Raw genomic sequence first — 15818 nt, 5'->3', positions numbered from 1 at the left:
GAAGGTAAAGGAAATAAGCTATGAAAGTAAGCAAGAAATGTAAACTAGGCGAATCCTAAGAATGTTTGGATGACCACATTCAAGGTTCCCAACAAAACACTCACTATCCTAAGGAAAAATTGCCAAAAATTATTACACAAATGGAAGTTTGGTAACCTATTGGAGGCTCCCAACACACTTCCAATGAATGGCCTTTTTGTTACAAAACTTGAAAGCAATGAATGGTAAGTAAATTGCCAATTACAAAATTACAAAACGGTCCTCAATTTTGGTGGTTGTTCTCTCTTTGGTGATTCACTCAATTTAGAGTGCTTCTTAGTCCAATAGCTCTTAAGGTGGTTGGCCCCTTTCTTTTTTACTCAAATTCTTCAAGGGATGACACCATTCCTCATTCCAATTCCCTATATGACAACCCACAAACAAGGAAACAAAGAGACAAGCAATAACCAAAGACCAAAAAAAAAATGAAATGAAAGCTAAACCAATGGAGTTTTAAAAAGACAAATTTTCAAGGATTACTCAACAATTAAAGCAATGAAAAGGACATAGAAGCAAACTAGGACTCAAAGAGAAACTTAGAATGACTCTAGAGTAGAGTAAAAAAAACTATAAAAAAAAGACTGAACAAACCTCTAGCTTTGGCACTTGTTTTCACAGTAATTTTCAATTGAAATTTCAGAACTAAGATTGGTATAACATAGGCACCAATTATAGAATAAATTTTGAGCTAAAACAACAAGCACACTTCCCTTTCACTTTTTTTTTTCTGGATACTAATTTTTTCTGCCAACTTGTATGATTTTTATATTTTTTTCCTTTTCTCCAAATCACTTGGTTCTTTTTTTATAACTTTCTTCCAGATGTCTGTAAAATTTAGTAAAAATTTCAGCTCAAAATTCGAATTAACCAATTCTCAGTAATTTTACTAGTTTGTATGTCCAAGCTGCCAGCACCAGCGATTTTTTTTTTTTATTTTAAGCATGGTATATTGATTGCCTTGGGCTTACTTTCAACCTTCCCATGTATGTTGAACTCACTCGTATTGTTTAACACAGTTTTAGGAGTTCAATATTCTATTAGGATCAACATTTCAGCCAGCAATTCAATCACCAAAACTCAAATTCACAATAGACACAATCATAAGGAAACCTAAAAGTTCAAGAAAAGGTTCACAATCAAAGACTCTCTAAGAATTTTGCATGAACATGTTAAAGACTAATTAACATGAAAGATTTGACTCAAATCAAATAATAGGCTAAGAGAATTTCATACACTCATGAACAAATGAATTAGACAAAGAAACAAGAAAAATAAAATTCAGCACAACATAAGAAATCTTATGTGACAAGTTTCATGACTAGACATGACTTCTATGGCAAAACTACAATAGGTGAACAAGTCACTCTAGATTTTTGAGGTTTTCTTCTACTTTAATATTTTTGTAAGAATTTTATGGTTTAGGTTTCAGCCACAAAAAATAACAAGACAAAAACTCAAAGGAACCTAAACTCAACACAATTCATGGTTCAAGAACAAGAACAAGAAATTTGAACCATAGAAAAATCAAATCTAGCTTCTATAGCAAGTTTAATCGGTGGAAACTCTAAAGAATCATGTTAAAAACATTTAGCAAAAGACGTGTGAGGAGATACAAGGAGAAAAAATGAAGAAACAACAATGGAAGAGAAGGTAAAGCAAAAAATTAATGGAGGTTTAAGAAGCACCTACTTGAAGCTCTTGTGCTCTGATTACCACTTGATCGAAGCTTGCTTGTGGAGCTTCTATGGAGGATGGATCTTTGAGCTTCAATGGGGTCCTTTAATTGTGGTTTTCCACCATGGAGATGCAGCGGAAGACAAAGGAGAAGAGGTAAGAGGCAGTGCCATCCACTAGGGAATAAGCCATGGAAGAAGGAGCTTCACCACCAAGATGAGCCTTGGATAAGAAGCTTGGAGAGGATGATTCAATGGAGGAAAAGAAAGAGGGAGAGAAAGAGAGAGGGGGGAGCACGAAATTGAAGGAAGAAAAAGGGAGAGAAGTTGAACTTTGAGTTATGTCTCACAAGACTCTCATTTATCAAAGTTACAACAAGTGTTACACATGCTTCTATTTATAGACTAGGTAGCTTCCTTTAGAAGCTTTCTTGAGAAAACTTCCTTGAGAAGCTTCTTTGAGAAAACTTTCTTGAGATGCTAGAGCTTAGCTACACACACCCCTCTCATAACTAAGCTCACCTCCTTGAGAAGCTTCCTTAAGAAGATTCCTAAAGAAGCTAGAGCTTAGCTACACATACCTCTCTAATAGCTAAGTTCACCTCCTTGAGATGAGAAGCTAGAGCTTAGCTACACACCCCCTGTAATAGCTAAGCTCACCCCCATGACAAAAAACAAGAAAATACAAAAAAAAGTCCTTACTACAAAGACTACTCAAAATGCCCCGAAATACAAGGCTAAAACCCTATACTACTAGAATGGCCAAAATACAAGGCCCAGACGAAGGGAAAAGCTATTCTAATATTTACAAAGATAAGCGGGCTCATACTTAGCCCATGGGCTCAAAATCTACCCTAAGGCTCATGAGAACCCTAGGGCCTTCCCTTGGATCTCTAGCCCAATCTACTTGGAGTCTTCTACCTAATTCCCTTGCGGGGTAGGATTGCATCACTTTTACCAATTAGTTTTTACCTTATCTTTCACACCTCTTTTAGTGTTCATTTTGGCTAGTTTCAACCATAGTTTCTTTTACCTTTCTTTTTTCAAACCCCCAACAAGAAATAACCACAACTTAGGAACCAACATGAGTCTTATTCTTCATCTAGTGTTAATGGTGAGGGTTCTATTCCTAAGGACCCCTTGTATAAGATATTACATGAGTTGAGATCCCTTAAGTTGTGGAAAGAAAAATAAGAGAGAAAAGAAAAAGAAAAAAAAAGAGTGAAAGAAATAAGTCGAGATGAAAGAGAGAAAATAAGAGAGAAAAAAAAGAAAAATAATGAAAGAAATGAAAAGAGAAAAATATGTCTCCTATAGTAGTCATGACTCTTGCAAGAGTTTAAGCGAAGAACTTAGCGACTATTATAGAGGGTGCCATAGTTCATGTGACACCCTCTACCTCATACATATATGTACTAATAATAAAAGAAATAAGAAATCAAACTTAACTAAAAGTTTTTAAAACACATTTAAATACAAGCCTTTCAAGAGGGTAGAAGACTCACATTCTCCTTTCTAACATCATAATAAAACTTGTCCAAATAATTAATAAATTCACTTCGGGTCAAAACGAGACCGTCTAAAACTTCATACAATTAATATAGAACGTATACTTTAATGTCACATCTTATCAGAGCATTGTGTTCCTGTGTCCTCTAGCATCAGGTTCTTCATAGTCATCCACCTATTCATCTGCTTTCACGAACACAAGGTTCGAGATCATCATAGGATCCAAACACAAATAGCACACTGGGAGTGAGTTATCACATTCCTAACTAATGAAGAGTAACGAGACAACATGTAGGTGTAAATATCATTAAAATAAAATAAAACGACAACATGTAGGTGTAAATATCATAAAAATAAAATAAAACTTACTTAAACATAGCTCACATCATTTCACCACTTTGTCACCCAACATCACATCATAACACAACACGTCTCATTCATCTTCCCAACATTCACGTACTCAAGGATCAACACACAATATCACCAAGTCAATCACTATCGATCAATACACAAGCGTTATGCAACATATACACTAAGACTCAATCCTATATGCAATGTGGTACCATGTCAGTGAAAAACCTCGTCGAGCGCCTAGGAGTACATGACAAGACAAACCACTCACTAGCAAGTCAAGTCACTCTCGATAATATCATAGGGAGACCAGTTAGGGTCACAATGTTTTGCGAGAATCCTCCAACCATATGGGATCAACATAGACTTAAAGGAGCACTCAAATCGGGTGACCCCCATGGCCTACACTCCGAAGAGTCCATCGGGGCCTCTCCCTCTTGATTCAGGTCCAACCCAGAAAGCATTTTAGGACACAAATTTTATCTATGAACTGTACAAAACACACGACTTCTCAACATTAACTCGTCGCCCTTAAAGGGACTTAGCATTAACTCGTCGCCCTTAAAGGGACTTAACATTAACTCGTCGCCCTTAAAGGGACTTAACATTAACTCGTCGCCCTTAAAGGGACTTAACATTAACTCTTCTACCTTAAAGGGACTTATGGTCATGTGATTGTACAATTAATAGTTCACAACTCAATGCACACAACATCTCAATGCACATATATATCTCAATCATATACATACTCAATTTATCACATATACTCGATCTCAATCACAATGGTATAATCTAAATTTAACACGTTATCACACCTCATGAATCATAAACATTTTGTCTATGAACTATGCAATACACACAACTACTCAATTGTTTTCAAAATCATTTTAACTCATCGGTTTCCCACAGTGGTTCCCATCACAATACTCGTTGCCCTTAAAGGGTCTTGCAATTGTGTGATTGCACAGTTCATAGCTCACAGCTCAATACACATCTATTTCACCATTAATCACAGGTTCAAATTATCACATACTCTGATTTGAATCACCATTTCATAATCTCAATATAACAATTTATACAAAAATTTTATCATAACATGGGGAGTAAAACCCCTCAAATAATTTCACACAATTATACCAAAATCAATTAATCAAAATCATAGAAATATAAAAAAAATAAAAACACCAAGATCACTCTATTTTATCAACTATTTTGCATCATGACATCAATAATGTATTTATAATAATAAAGGAAAAATTATAATTTAATAAACATCCCAAAATAAACCCAATTTAATTTTCTAAGAATCCATACACATGTTCATTCTAACCTCAATTGCGATAAACTCATCCCTTACCTCTAAGCGGGTTCACATGTCTTCCGACAATGATAGCGACATCTCTAGCAAGTTCTTGAGATTTCTCAATTTTTTCCTTTGATTGCTCTGATAGGGTTCCCAGAAGTCAGAGAGAAGAAGAAGGGATTGAAGCCTCCATTTGTACTGTCTTTGTGTGATTCTGTTATCTCCCTCCATGAATATTATCTCGCAAATCCCAACGTTAAATGTGTGTGGAATTGAATCTTGAACAACATATCAAAATTACGACAATCCAACGGTTAACAAATCTAGGATCATAATTTTACCAAGATAGTTTTGGGTTTCTGCGGGAAAAGAAAAGGCTACGATGCGAAGTGTATTTATCTCAACTCCAACATTTTCTCATAATTCCCAACGGTGAAAAGACTAAGAATTAAGTTGCGAACCTGATGCTTAAATTTCACAACGATCCAATGGTGAATGAGTCCAAAATCGTCATTTTTTTGAGATAGGTTTGGTGGTCTGCGAAAAAAAGAGAGGATTTTGGGAGGAGAGGGGGGAAAAATGAAAATGAGGAGAAAATGAAGCATCGTCGGTATAAAAACTGACCTAACATCGTTATTTATACCTAGGGTACTCACAACTTATTATTTACTTTATTTATTTATTTATATTATTTTATATAAAGGAACTCTATTTTATTTCCTATCAAATGAATAAATCAAATATATATATTTTTTTCAAAGCATTATTTTATTACAACTATGTTTCTTTATTTATTTAATTATTAAAACCTCACCGTTCTCTAAAATTTTATTTATTTATTTATTTATACTAAAAAAAACCTTTTTAATTTATTTACAAAAACTGGGATGTTACAGTTCACATACTAAACATCACTCCTAAAGAAGAGAAGAGTATAGAAGGCCTAAAGAGGTTAACATTAGCCTCTCATATTTCCATCGAAAAGATAATGTTGAGGCCTACTTAGATTGGGAAATGAAGGTTGAACTACTCTTTGCTTGTCATCATATTAGCGAAGAGAGAAAAGTTTCATTGGCTACCCTTAGCTTTCAAGGGTATGCCCTCTATTGGTGGACTTCCCTTGTTAGGGAACGAAGAATTCATAGGGATCCTCCAGTAGAGTATTGGAATGATCTTAAGAGTGCCCTTAGGAAGAGACACATTCCCTCCTACTATGAAAGGGAGCTTATGGACAAGCTCCAAAGGCTTAAACAAGGGAGTATGAGTGTTGAAGAATATAGACAACAAATGGAACTACTTTTTTTAAGAGATGGACTTAGGGAGGAGGAAAGAACAAGCATAGCTAGGTTCCTTAATGGGCTTAATATGGAAGTGAGGGACAAGGTTGAACTCCTTCCATATAGGGACCTAGATGAGCTAGTCCAACTTTGTATAAGAGTGGAGCAACAACTTAAAAGAAAGTCTTCTTCAAAGTCTTATGGCTTTCACTCTTATCCAAGGAAGAACTAAGTCCAAGGAATTTGGGAGGCTGCACCTTCAAAACCCAAGGAAGATAAGGGTAAGACCATAGAGAAACACACCCCTAAGACTAGTTCCTAAGAAATGACTAGCATCATTAAATGTTTCAAATGTCTTGGGAGAGGTCACATTGCCTCTCAATGCCCTACAAAGAAAACCATGATTATGAGGGGTCAAGACATTAATAGTAGTCAAGAGGAGACTACTTCTTGCCCTTCCTCTAGTGGAAGTGAAGATGAAGTAAGGGGTGAAGAGTCTAGTAAGGAAGTCTACCCCCATGAAGAAGGTGGCCTCTTAATGGTTAGAAGGCTCCTTGGAGATCAATCTTGTGATCTATCTGAATCCCAAAGAGAGAACATCTTTCATACAAGATGCAAAATTTTAGATAAAACTTGTTCTCTCATTGTGGATAGTGGATCTTGTTGCAATTGTTATAGCATAAGATTAGTTTCCAAGTTGAACCTCACTATCATTCCCCACCCAAAACCTTATAAACTTCAATGGCTCAATGAGCAAGGGGAAATGATAGTTAACCAACAAGTGAAGGTACCTTTCTCCGTTGGGACATATAAGGATGAAGTTAATTGTGATATAGTTCACATAGAGGCAGGACATATTCTTTTAGGAAGGCCATGGTAATTTGATAGGAAGATCATTTACAATGGCCTAACTAATGAGATTACCCTCACTCATCTTGGCCCTAAATTTGTGTTGCATTCTCAAACACCTTCACAGGTGACCAAAGATCAATTAACTATGAAAGATAGGAGGGATGAGGAAGAAAAACTAGAAAAACAAAAGAAAAAGAATGATAGTAAGGCCTTGTCTTCAAAGGCCAAGGGGAAGGAAAAAAAGGAAAAGGATTCCTCTAAGAAGATTGTTAAGAAAGAAAATCATTTTGCAACAAAAGGTGATATTAAAAGAGCACTCCTTCTTAAACAACCTTTCTACCTTCTCCTATCAAGGGAAACATCCCTTAGCACTGCCACAATTCCTACATTTGAGACCTTACCCCCAAAGGTCCATGAATTTGATGATATATTTCCCAAAGAGATACCCCCCGGGCTACCTCCTTTAAGGGGAATAGAACACCAAATAGATTTAGTCCCAGGAGCAAGCCTTCCTAATAGGCCAGCCTATAGGACTAACCCTCAAGAGACTAAGGAGATAGAGTCTCAAGTTAAAGAATTGTTGGAGAAGGGCTGGGTCCAAGAGAGCCTAAGCCCATGGGTTGTGCCAGTGTTGTTAGTGCCCAAAAAGGATGGTACGTGGAGAATGTGTACAGATTGCAGGGCCATCAACAACATCACTATAAAGTATAGACACCCCATTCCTAGACTTGATGATTTGCTTGATGAGTTGCAAGGTGCCAATATCTTTTCAAAATTTTATCTTAAAAGTGGTTATCACCAAATCAGGATGAAAAAGGGTGATGAGTGGACAATTGCTTTCAAGACCAAGTTTGATTTGTATGAATGGATAGTGATGCCTTTTGGGCTCACTAATGCACCAAGCACCTTTATGAGGCTTATGCATCATGTCTTAAGAGATTTCATAGGTGGATTTGTAGTTGTTTATTTTGATGATATTTTAGTGTACAGTAGGAGCCTAGATTATCACTTAGGACATCTCAGACAAGTTCTTTCAGTCCTTAGGGAAAACACCCTCTATGCCAATATAGAGAAGTGTACCTTTTGTGTAGATAATATAGTTTTCTTAGGATTTGTAGTTGGTAGAAATGGGGTCCAAGTGGACCTTGAGAAAATCAAGGCCATCCAAGAATGGCCTACCCCAAAAAGTGTGGGAGATATTAGGAGCTTCCATGGGTTAGCAGGCTTCTATAGAAGGTTCGTTCCTAATTTCTCTACAATTGCCTCACCTCTCAATGAGCTGGTGAAGAAGAATGTGGCATTTACCTGGGGTGAAAAACAAGAGCAAGCCTTTGCTTTGCTCAAAGAAAAGCTTACTAAGGCACCTGTTCTAGCTTTTCTTAACTTTTCTAAAACCTTTGAGCTAGAATGTGATGACTCTGGAGTGGGAGTTGGAGTTTTATTGTTACAAGGTGGACACCCTATTGCTTATTTTAGTGAAAAAATTCATGGTGCCACCCTCAACTACCCCACCTATGATAAAGAGCTTGATGCCTTAATAAGAGCCCTCCAAACATGGAAAATGGGTAGAGTACCTAGAGCAATTTCCATATGTTATCAAATACAAAGTGGGAAAAACAAATGTGGTAGCTGATGCCCTCTCTAGGAGACACACATTGTTTTGCTTTCTAGGAGCTCAAATTTTAGGATTTGATAACATTAGGGACTTGTATGCTTTAAATGAACATTTCTCTCCCATTTACGAGAGTTAAGGGAAAAAGGCTCAAGATGGATTCTATTTGGATTAGGGGTATTTGTTCAAAGAGGGAAAGCTTTGCATACCCCAAGGATCCATCAGGAAATTACTTGTGAAAGAGAGCCATGAGGGTGGACTCATGGGCCACTATGGGATAGACAAGACCCTTGTCGTACTGAAAGAAAAGTTTTATTGACCCCATATGAAGAAAGATGTCCATAAGCATTGCACTAGGTGTGTGGCTTGTTTACAAGCCAAGTTTAGGGTATGTCTCATGGGCTATACACACCCTTACCCATACCATCTACACCTTGGGTAGACAATAGTATGGACTTTGTCCTCGGGCTTCCTAGAACCCAAAGAGGTGTAGACTCTATCTTTATGGTGGTGGATAGGTTTAGCAAGATGGCACACTTTATACCATGCCACAAGGTAGATGATGCTTCCCACATCTCAAAACTTTTTCAGGGAAGTTGTGAGACTCCATGGTTTACCTAGGACCATTGTGTCAGATAGAGATGCTAAGTTCCTTAGCCACTTCTGGAAAACCTTATGGACTAAGCTAGGAACTAAGCTTCTTTTCTCTACCACTTGTCATCCATAAACTGATGGGTAAACAGAGGTAGTGAATAGGTCTTTATCCACCCTTTTAAGGGCTTTTCTGAAAGGCAACCATAAGTCTTGGGATGAGTATCTTCCTTATGTAGAATTTGCCTACAACAGGGGGTTCATAGAACCACCAAGCAATCCCCTTTTGAGGTTGTCTATGGGTTCAATCTCCTAACACCCTTAGACCTCATTCCTCTCTTACTTGACACTTCTTTTATACATAAAGAAGGGGAATCTAGGTCAGAGTTTGTAAAGAAGTTGCATGAAAGGGTTAAGAACCAAATAGAGAACCAAATAAAGGTGTATTCAACTAAAGGCAATAGAGGAAGAAAGGAGCTAGTTCTTAATGAGGAGGACTAGGTTTGGCTCCATCTTAGGAAGGATAGATTCCCTACTAAAAGGGAATCCAAGCTTAGCTCTAGAGGGGATGGACCTTTTTAGGTCTTGGAGAGGATCAATTACAATGCCTATAGGTTGGACCTCCCAAAAGAGTATAGAGTCAGCACCACCTTTAATATTTCTGATTTAATTCCTTTTGCAGGTGAAGCTGATATTGAGGAGGAGGAACCAACAGATTTGAGGTCAAATCCTCTTCAAGGGGGAGGGGATGATGCAATCCTTTCTAGGAAGGGACCAGTTACCAGAGCCATGAGCAAGAGGCTCCAAGAGGATTGGGCTAGAGCTACTGAAGAAGGCCCTAGGGTTCTCATGAATCTCAGGGTAGATTTTTGAGCCCATGGGCCAAGGTTGGGTCCACTTATCTTTGTACATATTATATTAGGATTTCATTATTTTTGGTCCTTGTATTTAGGGCTCCATAATGTAGGTAGGGTACCCTAGAAATGTAGGATTTTTCAGCCCTTGTATTTTAGGGCACCTAGACTAGTTTTTGTATTAGGGGTAGTTTCATAATTTCACATGCATTAAGTGAATATTTGATGTGTGTTGGGAAATAAATTTAATTGAATTGGGAAAAGCCCAATCCAAATAATTTTTAGAGGGGGAGGTGAGAATTAGCTTGCTACACCCCATTGCCACATCATATAGTTACACTTTGTGCATGTCCTTCATTCTTTATATGCCTCATGACACCTAAGCACACTTAGTGGAGAATCTTGGACTTGATCTTGGATTAGTGGGCTGAACCATAACTGAAATTCACTAATCATAATTAGTGAATTTTTGGCTCCAAAATTTTGCTCCACAAATTCAATTTCAAATTCAAGTGAAATTTGAATAGAAATTCGAATTTTCCTCCAATTTTGTGTGACACTTAGGCTATAAATAGAGGTCATGTGTGTGCATTTTTTTCAACTTTGATCATTTGAGAATTAAACTTCAAAGTTCAGGCCTCTTTTGAGGCACAACATTTCATGCTCCTTCTCTCCCTCTCCCTCCATTATTCTTCTCCTACCTTCAAGCTCTTATCCATGGCTTCTTATGGTTGTGAGCTTCTTCTAGACTCATCTTCTCCTTGAAGTGGCGTCTCCAATCATCTTTCTCCTCCTCCATTCCGCTGCCATTAAAATTCAAGAACCAAATGACTTCATTGATGAAGAAGATCCAAAGCCTACAAACTCCAATGGAGCTACATCACAACTTATCATTTAAGATGTAAAAACTCTAAGAAATAAATGAAAACTAACTGTAAAAAAAGTGAAATATAACATATATTTTATAAAATAAAATGTCTATCTACTAAATGATATAAACAAAAATTTAACAACTAATCTTTGAAGACTTCCTCTAATTATTATAGACAATCTTGCATTCCATAATCCCTTCCAAGTTTGGATAGGTGAATCCGTGTAGATGCATGGTTAAGTTGTAAAATTAAAAGTATGGTATAATTGTATACATTTAATTACATCTGTGTAGAACTTATTAAATGAGAATTAAAATTAATATGATCGAAACATATAATATATTTTATAAACAATGATATCCGTGGTTATTCATATTTTAAAATTTTATAAACAGTGAAATACATATTTAATTTTATCGAGATTATTGTTGTTAGATAAGTTATTAGGTATTTACAAAAGATTAAACTACGAAGTAAAATTCTAAAACGGCTAACATATTAAAATACATTCATGATAAATATATTGAAGAACAATTGTTAGACTAATTTGGAGCATTAATGTCATATGATAAATGATTTTATAAAAACATGAGAACAAATCAAAATATATTTTTAAAATTTAGAAAACAAAATTAAACCCAAAAAGTAAAAAAAAACAAGAAAATATTCAATCTTATATTTATATATAATTATTTTTTTTAAATGTATAAATGATTGTTAAGATAAGCATGACAATGGAACACCATGAGATTATATGTTATTTCTTATTCTTGATTCCTAACATCGTCTCCATTCCATCCCTAATCCTCGAAACGATAATAAACAAATATAGAAGAGGGAAAATAAATATTAACAACAATGATAATTACCATAGATGCTTATGTGCATTTTGGATGAATTTTGAGATACTTACCATAGATTTTGAAATTTTTTCTTGAAAATCACATTCATGTGTTTGCATGTTTAGTTTAAATCTAATTTTACATATTTGAGTAAAGTTGTGAGGAGATCCATCCTTTTGTTTTATAACTTTAACTAATAGGACATCATTGCACACACACAAATCATGTTTGTTGTTTGTACACATGTTTAAAAATAAACAAAATCTTACAATGTTGACCATTAGCAAAGTAGGTTGTTTTTGTTAGTTGGAAAATTTGAGGAATAATCGGCTCCACAATCTCAACATACACCTAGAGCAACAAAAAAGTAATTAATCTATTGAAACCAATGAATAATTAGTCAACGTGGTCACAAGAGCCACAACTAATTAAATACTCACTTCATTATTTGAAACATCTTCATTCAACACAACATAAAAAAACAAACTCATGTTTCTCAATATATTATGTTAAGTTAACATGCAGACACAAGTGAAGTGGAGATAAAGTTAGAAAAAGGTACAAACCCAGACAATGCAGTATGAATGTTTCAATTGTATTGTAACATGAATGTATCAACATTAATTTTTTGGAAAAATATTGACCTTACTAAATTGTCTCTTTGACAATAATTGTAAGGTCCAGTCAATACAATTTGAATTATTTACACGCAAATCACATAATGAGAAAGAGAAATGAGGGATTAGCTCATGTCAGTGCAATTTGATAGTAATTGCAATTATGTTCAACAATTAAACCAAGATAGTTCCATTACATATCATTCCTCCCAAAGAATGCACACCACGCCTGTGGCACGTCTTGATGAGGAGATCATAATAGCTTTTCATGAAGTGTATGCCAACCAGGACCCTGTCGTCTGGTAGGACATAATATGGATGAACTTTTCATGAAGTGTTGTCATATCAACCTAGTGTATCAAGCTTTTTGAAAATATTTTTTTTATAAAAATAAATTTTGCAACATCTGACTTTGTGACATTGAGAGATTTGGCCTAATACAAAAGAATAGTTGTTAGTCGTCGTTTGCGAGATTGTGAGATTCCTAGAGGTGGAGGAGACATCCCCACTCCTTTGTAAGCAAGCAATTTCTCTCGATTCCTCTTTTTCAGTGTAAAAGGAGCTTCCTTGCTATGAAAGGCTAAAACCCTCAGTTGGGGATTCTTACTGAGTAGTTGATGTAAACTCTTTTTCATATCTAATTAAGGTTGTTTTATGTGTTCACTGCTTCTATCTATGCTTATTGTATGCATGCTTGTGGCTTGATCACCCATTTGTGTGTGCTGTTAGGGACTTTAGCATTGGGAAATGTACTGTTTCCTTAGAACTTGATAGAGCAGGGACTGAATAACTGCATTGCTAGGGATAGTGTGCAGGGTTTTGGTTTTCTTTATTATGATGTGAGTATAATGCTGTTTAAATTAGGCTAAGTTCAACAAGAGGGATCTGTGAACAAAGTTTGATTTAAATTAGTCCAAACGCTGGAGGAATCGGTGTTTGGTATTTTTGTCCTCAACATAGAACACAGGAGCATCTTTAATTAGAAAAACATCTTTAATTGCATCAAATTACTCAGTAGGAGGACCCAACACCTTTAGATATCTGTCTTCACACTTACTTGTTCTCGTTTATTGCTTTTACTTAGGATAGAACATACTTTTGCTCTAATTCACAATCATTAATTTCTGTTTGCAAATGCCTGCTTACTTAACAAAACTTTGCGAAATGAACAAGTTCCTTGTGTTCGATACTCGGTTCATTCCATTTTAATTATTTTTACTTGGCGATCCGGTGCGCTTGTTGGTAACATCACTCCCATATAAAAAAACAAGTAATACCAATTTGGAAGAGGGAGTAATCAAGTATTCTGGTCGAAGAACAAGTAAATTTTGGCGCCATTGCCAGGGAACTTTTTCCATTTGGAAAGTTTAGTTTAGTTTGAAGACATTAATTCATTATTCTTTGATTTATTAATTTTTGTTTTTGTTAATATTTGTTTAGTTTAGAATTTATTTTCTTCTTGAATTGGTTAACTGCTGTTCCTGTTAGTGTTTGCATGCGTAGATCTTTTGCAGGTGAATTGGTTCCATTGGATTTAGAAATTGAAGTCACCTTTAGAAGAAACAACACAGAGAGAAAAAGAAAGCTTTTACACGACAGAACAATAGCATCAATCCTTGAAGAGGCTCACTTTTTAGAGTCATCATCTTCTAATTCACCTACATCCAGGGAATCTCAAACAGCAGAATTTGAAGCCGAAGTCATGGCTGAAGAGCAACCTTGACGAGTGACCTTGGAAGATTACTCAAGTACTTTAGTGCCGCAATATTTCTCAAGTGTTGTGAGGCCAGAGGTTTAGGCACAAAACCTAACTTACCCGCCTTCATTGATACAACTAATATAGAGCAATTTGTTTCATGGTTTACCAAATGGAGATCCATACTCACACTTGCAACGTATATTGAGATTTGTTATACTGTCAAGCTTGGTGGTGTACCTGAAGATGCTATTAGGCTCAGCCTGTTTTCATTTTCTTTATCTGGGGAGGCCAAGAGATGGTTGCATTCATTCAAGGGCAACAGTTTAAAGACCCGAGATGAAGTTGTTGAGAAGTTTCTAATTTTTTTTTCCTAGAGTCTAAAACTGCATAGGGAAAAGCTGTAATTTCTTCATTCCATCAGTTTCCCAATGAATCTTTGAGTGAGGCATTAGAAAGATTCCGTAGCTTGTTGCAGAAAACTCCCACTCATGGTTTTTCAGAGCCTATATAGCTGAACATCTTCATTGATGGGTTACGACCGTAGTCAAAGCAGTTACTCAATGTTTTTGCCAGAGGAAAAATTAAGTTGAAGACACCTGAAGAAGCCATGCACTTAATTGAAAATATGGCTGCCAGTGACCACACAATTTTGCATAATAGAGTTCATATTCCTACCAAGAAGAGTTTATTGGAGCTTTCATCACAAGATGCCTTGTTGGCCCTAAATAAGTTGTTGTCCAAGAAACTTGAAGCTTTAACCGAAACACTAAGTAAGTTACCAACTCAATTGCATGCTAGTCAACCGTTACCTTCATTTGTTTTGCAGGTTACAGGTTGCACACTTTGTGGTGGAGCTCATGGGCCAGGCTTGTGTATTCCCACTGAAGAAACATCTCATGAAGTTAATTACATGGGAAACCAGCCTAGACAAAACTTTAATGTAGTTGGATTTTCTGGATTTCAACATGGCCAACCTTACCAGCAGCATAATCAATGGAGAACTCACCCTAGTAATCAGTTCAATAAAGACCAGGGTGGGCCACCTAATAGGCCACAACAACAAGGGCCTAGCTTATATGAGAGAACAAAAAAGCTGGAAGAAACTCTTGCTCAGTTTATGCAGGTGTCATTGACTAATCATAAGAGCACATAGTCAGCCATAAAAAATCTAGAGGTCCAGGTAGGGCAACTAGCCAAACAGCTTATAGAAAAATCTTCTAGTACTTTTGGAGCTAAAACTGAGCAGAATCCAAAAGAAGAATGCAAGGCTGTGATGACCTGAGGAAGGAAGGTAACCATGGAGGAGGAGAAGAAGAAGGAGAAAATGGTGGGGGATGGCAAACAATAGTTGGTAATTAAACCAGCACCTGAACCAGTGCAACCCTTTTATGAACTTATAGAGGAAGAAGAAGAAGAGGATGAACAGATGAGAGAGACACCAATAATTTTGAGTGAAAAAGAAATAAATGAAAAAGAAAAGAAAGAAAAAGAGAAAGAAAAGGAAAATGAAAAAAATGAGAAAAATGAAAAAGAAAAAGAGAGAAAAGAAGAAAAGAGAAAAAGCAAGAGTGAGTGTGCTAGAGAGAAAAAGAAAGAAGCATCTTCAGTTGAAGGGAAAGAAGTGTCATATCCTTTGGTACCTTCTAGGAAAGACAAAGAAAGACATCTAGCTAGATTTCTGGATATTTTCAAGAAGCTAGAAATTACCTTGCCCTTTGGAGAAGCTC

Source organism: Glycine soja, chromosome 3 (genome assembly GCF_004193775.1).
Source record: "Glycine soja cultivar W05 chromosome 3, ASM419377v2, whole genome shotgun sequence".
Lineage (NCBI taxonomy): Eukaryota > Viridiplantae > Streptophyta > Magnoliopsida > Fabales > Fabaceae > Glycine > Glycine soja.
The sequence above is the reverse complement of the archived record's forward strand: the minus strand, read 5'-3'. Positions refer to the sequence as shown.